Source organism: Elephas maximus, chromosome 3 (genome assembly GCF_024166365.1).
Source record: "Elephas maximus indicus isolate mEleMax1 chromosome 3, mEleMax1 primary haplotype, whole genome shotgun sequence".
Lineage (NCBI taxonomy): Eukaryota > Metazoa > Chordata > Mammalia > Proboscidea > Elephantidae > Elephas > Elephas maximus.
This window is the reverse complement of record NC_064821.1, coordinates 188529376-188543496: the sequence shown is the minus strand read 5'-3', so window position 1 is coordinate 188543496 and position 14121 is coordinate 188529376. Positions and strand designations below refer to the sequence as shown.

The window sequence follows — 14121 nt, the reverse complement described above, 5'->3', positions numbered from 1 at the left end:
TTTTGGACTCTGCAAAGGTTTGTTTTATGACCTAATATGTGGTCTATTCTAGAGAATGTTCCATGTGTGCTAGAAAAAAAAGTATATTTTGCAGCAGTTGGATGGAGAGTTCTGTATAAGTCAATGAGGTCAAGTTGGTTGATTCCTGTAATTAGATCTTCCATGTCTCTATTGAGCTTCTTACTGGATGTCCTGTCCTTCTCCAAAAGTGGTGTCTTGAAGTCTCCTACTAAAAATGTGGAGGTATCTATCTCACTTTTCAATTCTGTTAAAATTTGATTTATGTATCTTGCAGCCCTGTCATTGGGTGCATAAATATTTAATATGGTTATGTCTTCCTGATCAATTGTCCCTTTTATCATTATATAGTGTCCTTCTTTATCCTTTGTGGTGGATTTAAGTCTAAAGTCTATTTTGTCAGAAATTAACATTGCTACTCCTCTTCTTTTTTGCTTATTGTTTGCTTGATATATTTTTTTCCATCCTTTGAGTTTTAGTTTGTTTGTGTCTCTAAGTCTAAGGTGTGTCTCTTATGGGCAGCATGTAGATGGATCATGTTTCTTTATCCAGTCTGTGACTCTCTGTCTCTTTATTGGTGCATTTAGACCATTTACATTCAGCGTAATTATAGATAAATAAGTTTTTAGTGCTGTCATTTTGATGCCTTTTTATGTGTGTTGTTGACAATTTCATTTTTCCGCATACTTTTTTGTGTTGAGGCATTTTTCTTAGTAAATTGTGAGATCCTCATTTTCATAGTGTTTGACTTTATGTTAGTTGAGTCGTTACGTTTTTCTTGGCTTTTATCTTGCATTATAGAGTTGTTATACCTTTTTGTGGTTACCTTATTATTTACCCCTATTTTTCTAAGTAAAAACCTAACTTGTATTGTTCTATATCGCCTCTCCATATGGCAGTTCAATGCCTCCTGTATTTAGTCCCTCTTTTTGATTATTGTGATCTTTTACCTATTGACTTCCATGATTCCCTGTTATGTGTATTTTTTTGTAATTAATCTTAATTTGTTTGTTTTTGTGATTTCCCTATTTGAGTTGATATCCAGACGTTCTGTTTTGTGACCTTGTGTTGTGCTGATATCTGATATTATTAGTTCTCTGACCAAACAATATCCTTTAGTATTTCTTGTAGCTTTGGTTTGGTTTTTGCCAATTCTCTAAACTTGTGTTTATCTGTAAATATCTTAATTTCGCCTTCATATTTCAGAGAGAGTTTTGCTGGATATATGATCCTTGGTTGGCAGTTTTTCTCCTTCAGTGTTCTGTATATGTCGTCCCATTCCCTTCTTGCCTGCATGGTTTCTGCTGAGTAGTCTGAACTGATTCTTATTGATTCTCCCTTGAAGGAAACCTTTCTTTTCTCCCTGGCTGCTTCTTAAATTTTCTCTTTATCTTTGGTTTTGGCAAGTTTGATGATAATATGTCTTGGTGTTTTTTCTTTTTGGATCAATCTTAAATGGGGTTCGATGAGCATCTTGGATAGATATCCTTTCGTCTTTCATGATGTCAGGGAAGTTTTCTGTCAGGAGTTCTTCAACTATTTTCTCTGTGTTTTCTGTCCCCCCTCCCTGTTCTGGGACTCCAATCACCCGCAGGTTATCCTTCTTGATAGAGTCCCACATGATTCTTAGGGTTTCTTCATTTTTTTTAATTCTTTTATCTGATTTTTTTTCAGCTATGTTGGTGTTGATTCCCTGGTCCTCCGGATGTCCCAGTCTGCATTCTAATTGCTCGAGTCTGCTCCTCTGACTTCCTATTGCATTGTCTAATTCTGTAATTTTATTGTTAATCTTTTGGATTTCTACATGCTGTCTCTCTATGGATTCTTGCAACTTATTAATTTTTCCACTATGTTCTTGAATAATCTTTTTGAGTTCTTCAACAGTTTTATCAGTGTGTTCCTTGGCTTTTTCTGCAGTTTGCCTTATTTCATTTGTGATGTCTTGAAGCATTCTGTAAATTAGTTTTTTATATTCTGTACCTGATAATTCCAGGATTGTATCTTCATTTGGGAAAGCTTTTGATTCTTTTGTTTGGGGGGTTGGAGAAGCTGTCATGGTCTGCTTCTTTAAGTGGTTTGATATGGATTGTTGTCTCCGAGCCATCACTGGGAAACTAGTTTTTCTAGAAAATCTGCTAAAAAAAAAAATGCAGTCAGATCCCTATCAGAGTTCTCCCTCTGGCTCAGGCTATTCGGATGTTAATGAAGCCGCCTGGGGAGGGTGGGGGAGGGAACAGAGAGATAGGAGAATAGCACCTCAGAATATAGCCAGAGTTGCTTGTCTTGCTTGGAATGACTATTATATCTGAGATTCCCGCGGGCGCGTCGCCTACGTGTGCTGGCTGTGTGGAGATTGCCCCCGGGGGGTCTGGCCCACTGGAGTCAAGGTCAGATCCTCTGCTTCCAGCCCCACGCCCAGCGTCAAGGTTCCCCTACTGGGACGGTGCACTTTCGACTCCAAAATCAGTCACTGCCTCCCGGGAACTTCTCGTCCCTCCAGCCGCGTGGCCGTGCCGCCACCGCAAACTAGTTGGGCCGCCTCCTGGGGTTAGTTCAGGTGGGTGGAGCAGCTCCCCGTGCTTGTGCCGTGACCGAGTAGCCCGGCTGGAACGCTGTTCTCCCCGCTCCAATACCAGTCGGTGCCTCCCGGGGACTTCTCCCACCAGCTGCGTCCCACGCCGCCCGCGCGACACAGCTGGGCCCCCTCCCAGGGTTAGTTCAGGGGGGTGGAGCAGCTCTCCGTGTTTATGCCGTACCTGCATCCAGTCCAAATCCCGGCTGGATGGTTCCCCAGCTGAGATGCTGATCTCCCCATTCCAAGACCAGTCACTGCCTCCCGGGGACTTCTTCTACTGGCTGCGTCCCATGCCGCCCACGGAACCGGCTGGTCCCCCTCCTGGGGTTAGTTCAGGGGGGTGGAGCAGCTCTCTGTGCTTGTGCCGTACCTGACTGGTACGCTGGCTCCAGGCTCTGAAAACAATCGCTGCTTCCCCGTATTAGTTCGTTCTCCGTCTCTAAATCTGTGTTTGTTGTTCAGCGTTCGTAGATTGTTATGTATGTGATCGATTCACTTGGTTTTCCGTGTCTTTGTCGTAAGAGGGATCCGAGGTAACGTCTGCCTAGTCCGCCATCTTGGCTCCGCCTCCTAATTCTGCTCTAATTTTTATTATTTGCTTTCTTCTGGTGCCTGAGGGTTTCTTTTGTTTCTTTCTATTTATTCAAGTTGTAGGGATAATTCTTTGATTTTGGCTCTTTCTTCTTTTTGGATGTGTGCCTTTATTGATGTAAATCGATCTGTGAACACTGCTTTCGCTGTATCCAAATGTTCTGATAGGAAGTGTTTTCATTCTCATTGGATTCTATGAATTTCTTTATTCCATCTTTTATGTCTTCTATAACCCAATCGTTTTTGAGCAGGGTACTGTTCAATTTCCAAGTGTTTGCTTTCTTTTCCTTGCTTTTTCTGTTAGTGATTTCCAGTTTTATGGCCAAAGAAAATTCTTTGTAAAATTTCAACAATTTGAATTCTGTTAAGGCTTGCTTTATGACCTAATATGAGGTCTATTCTAGAGAATGTTCCATGTGCACTGGAAAAGAAAATATACTTGACTGCTCTTGGGTGGACTATTCTGTGTATGTCTATGAGGTCGAGTTAGTTGATTGCAGCATTTAGATCTTCCATGTCTTTATTGAGCTTCTTTCTGGATTTTTTGTCATTCACTAAGAGTGGTGTGTTGAAGTCTCCTACTGTTATTTAGAAGCTGTCTATCTCACTTTTCAATGCTGTTAGAGTTTGTTTTATGTATCTTGCTGCCCTGTCATTGGGTGCATAAATATTTAATATGGTCATATCCTCCTGGTGTATTGTCCCTTAGTCATGATATCATGTCCTTCCTTATCCTTTGTGGTGGATTTAACCTTAAAGTCTATTTTGTCAGAAATTAATATTGCCACTCCTGCTCTTTTTCAATTGTTGTTTGCTCGATATATTTTTTCCATCCTTGAGTTTTAGTTTGTTTTTGTCTTTAAAGTAGGCAGCATATAGATGGATGGGTTTTTTGTCCATTCTGCCACTGTCTGTCTCTTTATTGGTGCATTTAATCCATTTATATTCAGTGTAATTATGGATAGGTATGAGTTTAGTGTTGTCATTTTGATGTCTTTTTTTGTGTGTTGCTGACAGCTTCTTTTTCCCTCTTAATTTTTTGTTCCGAGTAGTTTGTTTATATATTGTCTTTTCCTCTTATTTGTTGTTGTTGATTTTGTTTTTGCTGAGTCTTTATTTCTTATATTTTATTTTGTTGAGTAGGATTGTTATTCTCTTTTGTGGTTACATTAATATTTACCCCTATTTTTCTAAGTTTAAACCTAACTTTTATTTCTTTATATTGCCTTGACTTCCTCTCCATATGAAAGATTTATGGCTACATTTTTTAGTCCCCCTTTATTGTTTTAACGTCATCTTTTACGTAATGACGTCACTGTTTCCCTGTTTTGAGGTTTTTTTTATCCTGATTTTTGTATGTGTGTTTGATTTCCCTGTCTGGGTTGACATCTGGTTGCTCTGTCTTGTGTTCTAGTCTTGAGTTGATGTCTGATATTATTGATTTTCTAACCGGAGAACTCCCTTTAGCATTTGTTGTAGTTTTGGTTTGGTTTTTACAGATTCCCTAAACTTTTGTTTATCTGGAAATATCCTAATTTCACCTTCATATTTAAGAGACAGTTTTGCTGGCTATATGATTCTTGGCTGGCAATTTTTTTCCTTCAGTGCCTTATAGAAGTCATCCCATTGCCTTCTTGTCTGCTTGGTTTCTGCCGAGTAGTCTGAACTTATTGACTCTTCCTTGTAGGTGACTTTTCATTTATCCCTAGCTGCTCTTAAAATTCTCTCTTTATCTTTGGTTTTGGCATGTTTGATTATAATATGTCTTCGTGACTTTCTTTTGAGATCTACCTTATGTGGAGTTCGATGAGTATCTTGGATGGATATCTTGTTATCTTTCATGATATCAGGGAAGTGTTCTGACAATAAATTTTCTACAGTTCTTTCTGTATTTTCTGTTATTCTTCCCTGTTTTGTACTCTAATCACTTGTAGGTTATTTCTCTTGATAGAGTCCCACATGATTCTTAGGGTTTCTTCATTTTTTTTTAAGTCCTTTCATCTGATTTTTCTTGGAATATATTGATGCCAAGTGTTTTGTCTTCCATCTCACTAATTCTACTTTCCATTTCCTCAATTCTGCTCCTCTGATTTTCTATTTACTTTTCTCATTCTGTAATTTTATTGTTAATCTTCTGAAGTTCTGATTGCTGTCTCTCTATGAATTCTTGCAGCTTATTAAATTTTTATTACATTCTTGAATAACCTTTTTAATTTCTTCAACTGCTTTTCTGTGTGTTCCTTGGCTTGTTCTGCATTTTGCCTGATCTCATTTCTGACAGTTTGAAGAGTTTTGTGCATTAATCTCATATTCTACATATGGTAACTCCAGGAAAACACCTTCATCCAGAAGATTCCTTGATTCTTTGTTTTGAGAGCTTGTCCTAGCGATTATGGTCTGCTTTCTTATGTGATCTGATATTGACTGTTGTCTCCAAGCCATCTTTAATTTATTGTATTAATTTGTTTTATGTTTGCTTACTGTGTCCTAGTTTGTTGCTTTGTTTTGTTTTGATATTCCCATATAGTTTGTTTGAGTGAGCCAACTTGATTATTTGTGCCTTTGAAGCTGTAATGTCCTGTCACCAGATGGCTAGAGCTGTTACCAGGTATACGAGCCTAGGAGTCTGTTCATTTTTCTTGTATGGATTCAGCTTAGTTGCTGGTCATCAAGTGTGTGGTAAAGTCTTTGTCCTACAGTCTTATAGGGGCAGGGGTGATTGGTGTATCTGATTGTAACAGGGCATCACACTCTGAACAAGGCAGGGGGTGACAGCTGTCCCCAAGTGTCTGTAATGAAAGTGTGTCTCTGTTCCCCAGAGTGCACTGGTGTGTGGGTTCTGCAGCTGGAATGTGGGCACCCAGTGCTTCTGTTTTTAAGGACTGGGAGGTACCACTTATCCTTGGACCGATATTGTGGGTGGCTATGTGACAGGGGTGAGCCACCTGTCCTTAGGCCCCTGATGCGGGTAGGTAAGGACCCTGTTTAATATGCAAAGTGGTGTCAAACATCAAAAAGCCACCTCTCTGCCAAACAGCTGAAACACTTTCAGTCTGTCAACAAGGGCCTATTCTCCTGAAATGGGCCCACACAGGTCCATGCAGGGTGAAAGTTATTGAAAGCCTGCAGACCATTTGTGCCTGGAGAGAAGCTGCTTCTGTCCTGACTCCCTAGCTTAGTGGAGCTGGCAGGTTATCTTTTCCCCCAGTTGTGAATTTATTCTTTCTCCAAGGCCAGGAGAATGGCTCAGGACGTGCAGCAGGACCTATCTCAGGCCCAGGGAAATCGACAGGAACTGAAGTCAGCTTGGGGGCTGAGGGCAGCAGTAAAATAAATGCAAGGACTTAGTTTTTGCCAAGAGCACCATTATTCTCTGGATCAAGAAGTGTGAGTACGCAGCATGATTCACTGTCTCTCCTTGAGGAAACTGTGTCCACAACACTACCACCAGCCCTGCTGCGGTCACTCCAGAGATTGTACGTGAGGTTCCTGCCGTGTGAGGTCATGCAACCCCTTGCTGCTCTGAACCGTCTATCCCTCCTACGGCCACTCAGTCCATTTTCTAACTTTGCCTTTGATATTCAGGGCTGGTAGCTTGTCACATATATAATTGTTTCACTTGTTTGTTTGGGCTTTTGTTGTAGGAGGGATCACTGGAAGTGTGTGACTACTCTGCCATCTTGGCCATGCCCCCAGATGCCACTTCTAAACCTACAGTTTCAATATGAAATAGCATATTGTATGAGTACTTCACGTGTTGCAAAGACATCCCTGTTCCTTCTGGCACCACTGAAAGGAGTCAGTTTGCTAATTGCAAACAAGATTACTAGTCTGTTGAAATCTGTTCCCTGTCTGGTAGTGCTATGGAGAAACAGCTGGCCCCATGCTGTCCTTCCTGGATACCATGAGAAAGAACGGTGCACCCCCAAAGCAATTGTTTAATTTTTGATTCATGAGGCTAAGTTACACTTGCCCTTAAGGAATCCCTCTCATAGACAGTCACAACAAAATATTTTATTTTCTCTTAATTTTTTTTTTCTCCACTAATGTACCCCAGTTGAGATCTTTTGGAGAAAGTCATAGGCATTGAATCCCTCTGCCAGAAGTTTGGGAGGAGTATTCTTACTGGAAAGAAGTTGTAGACATTGAGGATGTTTTCAAATTGGTGCCTGATAAAATGCTTTAGAATCTGCCACTGCCTCACATTAAATAGTGATAATCTTTATCTGTACATTTTTGTGACTGCTGTTTAATTATTATGAATGATTATTTTTTACTTCGTAAATAGTTCTTGAGAAGAAAGTAAATAATTATATCATGTCAGGCATTTAGATACATTTTCTCATTTATTTTTTTTTACATCAACCTTTTGAGGTAATATTATTGTTATTTCTAATTTAGGGCTGATGAAAATAAGACCTAGGAGCTTAAAAAATTAAGGCCATTTAGCCCTAAATGCTACTTAAACATTGAATAACAAACAGGAAGACAACTGGATTAAATTATGTAGTGGAAATAAGAACCAAACATTTGGGGAGTATGAATGCAAAAGCATTTACATGGATGTTGTTGTTAGGTGCCGTCGATTCAGTTCCGACTCATAATGACCCTATGCACAACAGTATGAAACACTGCCCGGTCCTGTGACATCCTCACAATCGTTGTTATGCTTGAGCTTATTGTTGCGACCACTGTGTCAATCCAACTTGTTGAGGGTCTTTCTCTTTTCCGCTGACCCTGTACTATGCAAAGCATGATGTCCTTCTCCAGGGACTCATCCCTCCTGAGAACATGTCCAAAGTATGTAAGACACAGTCTCACCATCCTTGCTTCTAAGGAATGCTCTGGCCACACTTCTTCCAAGACAGATTTGTTCGTTCTTTTGGCAGTCCATGGTATATTCAATATTCTTTGCCAACACCACAATTCAAAGGCATCAACTCTTCTTCGGTCTTCTTATTCGTTGTCCAGCTTTCACATGCTTATGATGCGATTGAAAATACCATGGCTTGGGTCAGGCGCACCTTAGTCTTCAGGGTTCATCTTTGTTCTTCAACACTTTGAAGAGGTCCTTTGCAGCAGATTTGCCCAATGCAATGCGTCTATTGATTTCTTGACTGCTGCTTCCATGGCTATTGATTGTGGATCCAAGTAAAATGAAATCCCTGACAACTTCAATCCTTTCTCTGTTTATCATGATGTTGCTCATTGGTCCAGTTGTGAGGATTTTTGTTTTCTTTGTGTTGAGGTGTAATCCATACTGAAGGCTGTGGTCTTTGATCTTCATTAGTAAGTGCTTCAAGTCCTCTTCACTTTCAGCAAGCAAGGTTGTGTCATCTTTATAACATAGGTTGTTAATGAGTCTTCCTCCAATCCTGATGCCCTGTTCTTCTTCATATACTCCAGGTTCTCATATTGTTTGTTTAACATAAAGATTAAATAGGTATGGTGAAAGAATACAACCCTGATGCACACCTTTCCTGACTTTAAACCAATCAGTGTGCCCTTGTTCTACCTGAACAACTGCCTCTTGATCCATGTAAAGGTCCCTCATGAGCACAATTAAGCATTCTGGAATTCCCATTCTTTGCAGTGTTATCCATGATTTGTTATGATCCACACAGTCGAATGCCTTTGCATAGTCAATAAAACACAGGTAAACATCCTCTGGTATTCTCTGCTTTCAGCCAGGATCCATCTGACATCAGCAAGGATATCCCTGGTTCCATGTCCTCTTCTGAAACCAGCCTGAATTTCTGGCAGTTCCCTGTTGATATACTGCAGCAGCCGTTTTTGAATGATCTTCAGCAAAATTGTGCTTGTGTGTGATATTAACGATATTGTTCTATAATTTCCACATTCGGTCGGATCACCTTTCTTGGGAATAGGCATAAATATGGATCTCTTCCAGTCAATTGGCCAGGAAGCTGTCTTCCATGTTTCTTGGCATAGACGAGTGAGCACCTCCCATGCTGCATCCGTTTACTGAAACATCTCAATCGATATTCCATCAATTCCTGGAGCCTTGTTTTTCGCCAATGCTTTCAGAGCAGCTTGGACTTCTTCCTTCAGTACCATTGGTTCCTGATCATATGCCACCTCTTGAAATGGTTGAATATCGACTAATTCTTTTTGGTAATCTGCCAGGTGCTCCTTGGAAACTCTACGGGGCAGTTCTACTCTGTCCTATAGGGTCGCTATGAGTTGGAATCGAGTCGACGGCACTGGGTTTCTTTTTTTTTTTTTTTTTTGGTTTTATAATGACTCTGTGTATTCCTTTCATCTTCTTTTGATGCTTCCTCCATCATTTAATATTTTCCCCATGGAATCCTTTGCTATTGCAACTCGAGGCTTGAATTTTTTCTTCAGTTCTTTCAGCTTGAGAAATGCTGAGCATGTTCACCCCTTTTGGTTTTCCATCTCCAGCTCTTTGCACATGTCATGATAATGCTTTGTCTTCTCGAGAGGCCCTTTGAAATCTTCTGTTCAGTTCTTTTACTTCATCAATTCTTCCTTTTGCTTTAGCTGCCCGACGCTCAAGAGTAAGTTTCAGAGCCTCCTCTGACATCCATCTTGGTCTTTTCTTCTTTCCTGTCTTTTCAGTCACCTCTTGCTTTCTTCATGGATGATGTCTTTGATGTCATTCCACAACTCGTCTGGTCTGCGGTCACTAGTGTTCAAAGCATCAAATCTATTCTTGCGATGGTCTCTAAATTCAGGTGGGATATATTCAAGGTCATATTTTGGCTCTCGTGAACTTCGTCTGATTTTCTTCAGTTTCAGCTTGAACTCGCATATAAGCAATTGATGGTCTGTTCCACAGTAGCCCCCTGGCCTTGTTCTGACTGTTGATATTGAGCTTTTCCATCGTCTTTTTCCACAGATGTAGTCAATCTGATTTCTGTGTGTTTCATCTGGCGAGGCCCATGTGTATAGTCACCATTTATGTTGGTGAAAGAAGGTATTTGCAATGAAGAAGTCGTTGGTCTTGCAAAATTCTATCATTCGATCTCTAGCATTGTTTCTATCACCAAGGCCATATTTTCCAACTACTGATCCTTCTTCTTTGTTTCCAACTTTTGCATTCCAATCGCCAGTAATTATGAATGTATCTTGATTGCATGTTTGACCAATTTCAGACTGTAGCAGCTTGTAAAAATCTTCTATTTCTTCATCTTTGGCCCTAGTGGTTGGTGCATAAATTTGAATAATAGTCATATTAACTGATGTTCCTTGTAGGCCTATGGATATTATCCTATCACTGACAGCGTTGTACTTCAGGATAGATCTTGAAATGTTCTTTTTGACAATGAATGCAACGCCATTCCTTTTCAAGTTGTCTTTCCCAGCATAGTAGACTATATGATTGTCTGATTCAAAATGGCCAATAGCAGTCCATTTCAGATCACTAATGCCTAGGATATCAATGTTTATACATTCCATTTCATTTTGGACGATTTCCAGTTTTTCTAGATTCATACTTGGTACATTCCAGGTTCTGATTATTAATGGATGTTTGCAGCTGTTTCTTCATATTTTGAGTCATGCCACATCAGCACATGAAGGTCCCGGAAGCGTTACTCCATTCATGTCATTAAGGTCGACTCTACTCTGAAGAGGCAGCTCTTCCCCAGTCATCTTTTCAGTGCCTTCCAGCCTGGGGAGCTCATCTTCCAGCACTATATTAGACAATGTTCTGCTGCCGTTCATAAGGTTTTCACTGGCTAATACTTTTCAGAAGTAAACTGCTGGGTCCTTCTTCCTAGTCTGTCTTAGTCTGGAAGCTCAGCTGAAACCTGTCCTCCATGGGTGACCCTGCTGGTATCTGAATACTGGTGGCATAGCTTCCAGCATCACAGCAACACACAAGCCCCCACAGTACAACAAACTGAGAGACACGTAGGAGTCTACATGGATGCAACCCAGATATTGAATTGTTGCTTAACATAACGGGAGAAAAGTAATTTGGGTTTCCAGTAGACCATAGTGGCTAATTGTCATGAGGGCCATAGACACAGACTAGTATGTAATCTGTACAAACTGGAACCATAGGAAAAGCCCTAGCATGTGACTCTTATGGCCTAGATATCTGAGAGATGATATTGGCCTTGTTAAAGCCTACTAGTGATCAAAAAAAGAAACCTAATGACCAAAGGCTGTAGAAAGAGAGAAACGTACTAAAAATAAAAGTTTTGGGTGAGGTGTAAAATGTGTTCAGATGCCAGACTTGGCAAACCATAGTTGCTGCATCCCAGGTACAAAACTAGATTCTGGGCAAGAGGGTGAATGGGGAAGGAAATTTTATATACAAAGAACCTGGGGAGCTGGGGAGATGGGAAAGGCAACTGTCTACCATCATCCAGTTAGAGAACTCCCATATTCCTCATGTGCCACATGACACTGGCTCCACCTTCTAAGACAAAGTCTTGAACACATCACTGCGCACTTGCCCAGGTAAGGAGGATGGTGGAAAAGGAAGTTTTGTGATAATCAGCATGAGTGTGACAATTCATTTTTGGAATTGCATGCAGATGGCATTTTGGTTGAGAAATCAGTGTATCACCCCACTTCACCTTGTAAAGGGTTGGCTGGCCCTTATAAAAGCATACCCCACCATCCTGCTGCCATACTGCTGACTCTCATCTGGGCACTGGCTTTGAGACTGCGGTGAGTGCAATATTTGCAAGGCATTTTTGGACAATTGGACAGTATAAGGATTTCATATGGAGGTAGAAAGGACTTTTCTTTCAGAAAATAATGCTTAAGCTTTATAAATCAAGATGATAAATTTTGTGGAAGGCAGGTATAATTATTTGACATTTTAGCTGCTCTTTGGTGAGCTGTCTTGAGTTTCACATGGGAAATGAAGTTAAAGGGATAATCTTATAGGAAGAAGAACAAGGAATAAGAAATGAAGTCCTGTCTCATATATTAGTTTGTTTCCAGACATTTGCTTTTCTGGGTACTAGCCATTAGAGCTACATCCGAGTGTTTGCAATTCTTCCTGAAGAACTCAAGGCAAGATCAGTCAAACTTTCAGTCAGGGTCTCATGGAGATGATATTGGTAGCAATTTGTTTTGGGATTGCTCAGAAGTTTAGCATGTTGGGTATCCTTACTCTGGGTAACATTTAAATTCAGCCACATCTTAGTGCTGCCTTAATATAGGATCTATTTTTATTTTTAGAAATAGCAGAATGAGAAAGATTCCAAAAAAGAATCAGAGATGATGGGAAGTGTCTTAGTTTCCTAGTCTGCCATAACAAAAATACCACAAGTAGGTAGACTTAAAGAAAAGAAATTTATACTCTCCCAGATCTGGAGGCTAAGAATCCAAATCAGTGTCTTGGTTCTGTCAATTCCTTCCTTGTCGGTATGTCTGGGTGTTCCTTGATTGCTTGACTTGTAGATGATACGCAGATACTGTCTATCTCCCCCTGTGTATGCATCTCTGTGTCTAATCTGATCTCTTTTATAACTCGGAAGTGATAAGATTTAGAACCCATTCCACTCAGGTGTGCTTTAATTAACATGACAAAGAAAACTCTATTTCCGAATAGGATTACGGCCATAGGTGTGACCGGTTGCCGTTGAGTGGATTCAGACTCCTAGTGACCCTATAGGACAGAGTAGAATTACCCCACTGAATTTCCAAGGACCACCTGCTGCATTCAAACTGCCAACTTCTGGTTACCAGCTGTAGCTTTTAACCACTACTCCACCAGGGTTTTCACTACAGGTGTAGGGGTTAGAATTCCAACACTTATTTTGAGAAACATAATTCAATCCATAACAGGAAATGATGTTAAAAGGGAAGAGGGAAAAGCTACACAGTTATGAAGATTTTGTTGGAAACTAGAGGAATATTGACTGAGCTCATTAAAGGATAGTGACTAGCTTGGGCCACAAGAGTGTCAGTTACAGTAAACATTGTCATCTGTTTATTTTTCAGATTCCTAGAGACCCAGAAAAGCTGTCTTGCCATCAACAGCAGTGCAAGCAGCCCTGCCTGCCACCTCCTGTGGTGTGCCCACCTAAGTGCCCTGAGCCATGCCCACCTCCAAAGTGCCCAGATCCATGTCCAACCCCAAAGTGTCCTGAGCCATGCCCACCTCTGAAGTGCCCAGAACCATGTCCACCTCCAAGGTTCCCAGAGCCATGCTTACCTGTGCAGTGCCCTCCTCAGCCATGTCCACCTGTGTATTGCCCTTCTCAGCCATGCCAGCAGAAATGGCCTCCTGTGCTGCCACCCTAACCTTGCCAGCAGAAGTGTGTACCCAAGAGCAAGTAACAACACCAGAATTCATCAGAATCATGAAATGATGAGATTCAATGGCTCTTCCCAGTCTGTACTCCATCCTTTTCTCTCAGCCATGGTGACAGACTGCATCTTCCTAAACTTTCTCCTGAGATGAGAGCTGACAGAGAAAAGGCTTAGCTCCTAAAGCTGATACCATGTTGCTGGAAAATGAGGGCCTAGATCAAGGTCTACATTCTTGCATTGAAGCTTTGCCTGATATCTCTTTGGCATCTATCTGTGATCTAATTTAGGCAGTGATCTCTATCCAATAAAGAGTTCTGTCCTTTTTCTGCTTCTTCAATAAAATACGTGTTTTGTGGTTGAGCCTACATTGCTTTTGTTTTCATTTTGCTTTTTTACACTCTTCCTTCAGCTACATCAGATGAATGTCCATCATATCAATTGAAGTCTTAGATTCAGATTTTTCCATCACAGTTTTCAGTCTTGCTTGATATGTGTCTTTTGGGTTGGGTTTATCAAATAATTATTATAGTGGTTTTAAGCCCATTTCAAGAGAACCCTGGTTGTGTGGCCCTCAGAAGTTACTTCAGCTATCTCAGGTACTGTTTCTTCATTTGTAAAATGTGGGGAAAAATGTCTTCAGCTCAGTATACTCATGGAGATTAGTTAACTAATTC

General features: G+C 40.6%; 1 pseudogene; it reads left to right on the top strand.

The window, feature by feature from the left end:
- Positions 1-13474, top strand: part of LOC126071455 (small proline-rich protein 2D-like) — a 29264-nt pseudogene extending 15790 nt beyond the window's left edge.
- The last annotated feature ends 647 nt before the right edge of the window (positions 13475-14121 follow it).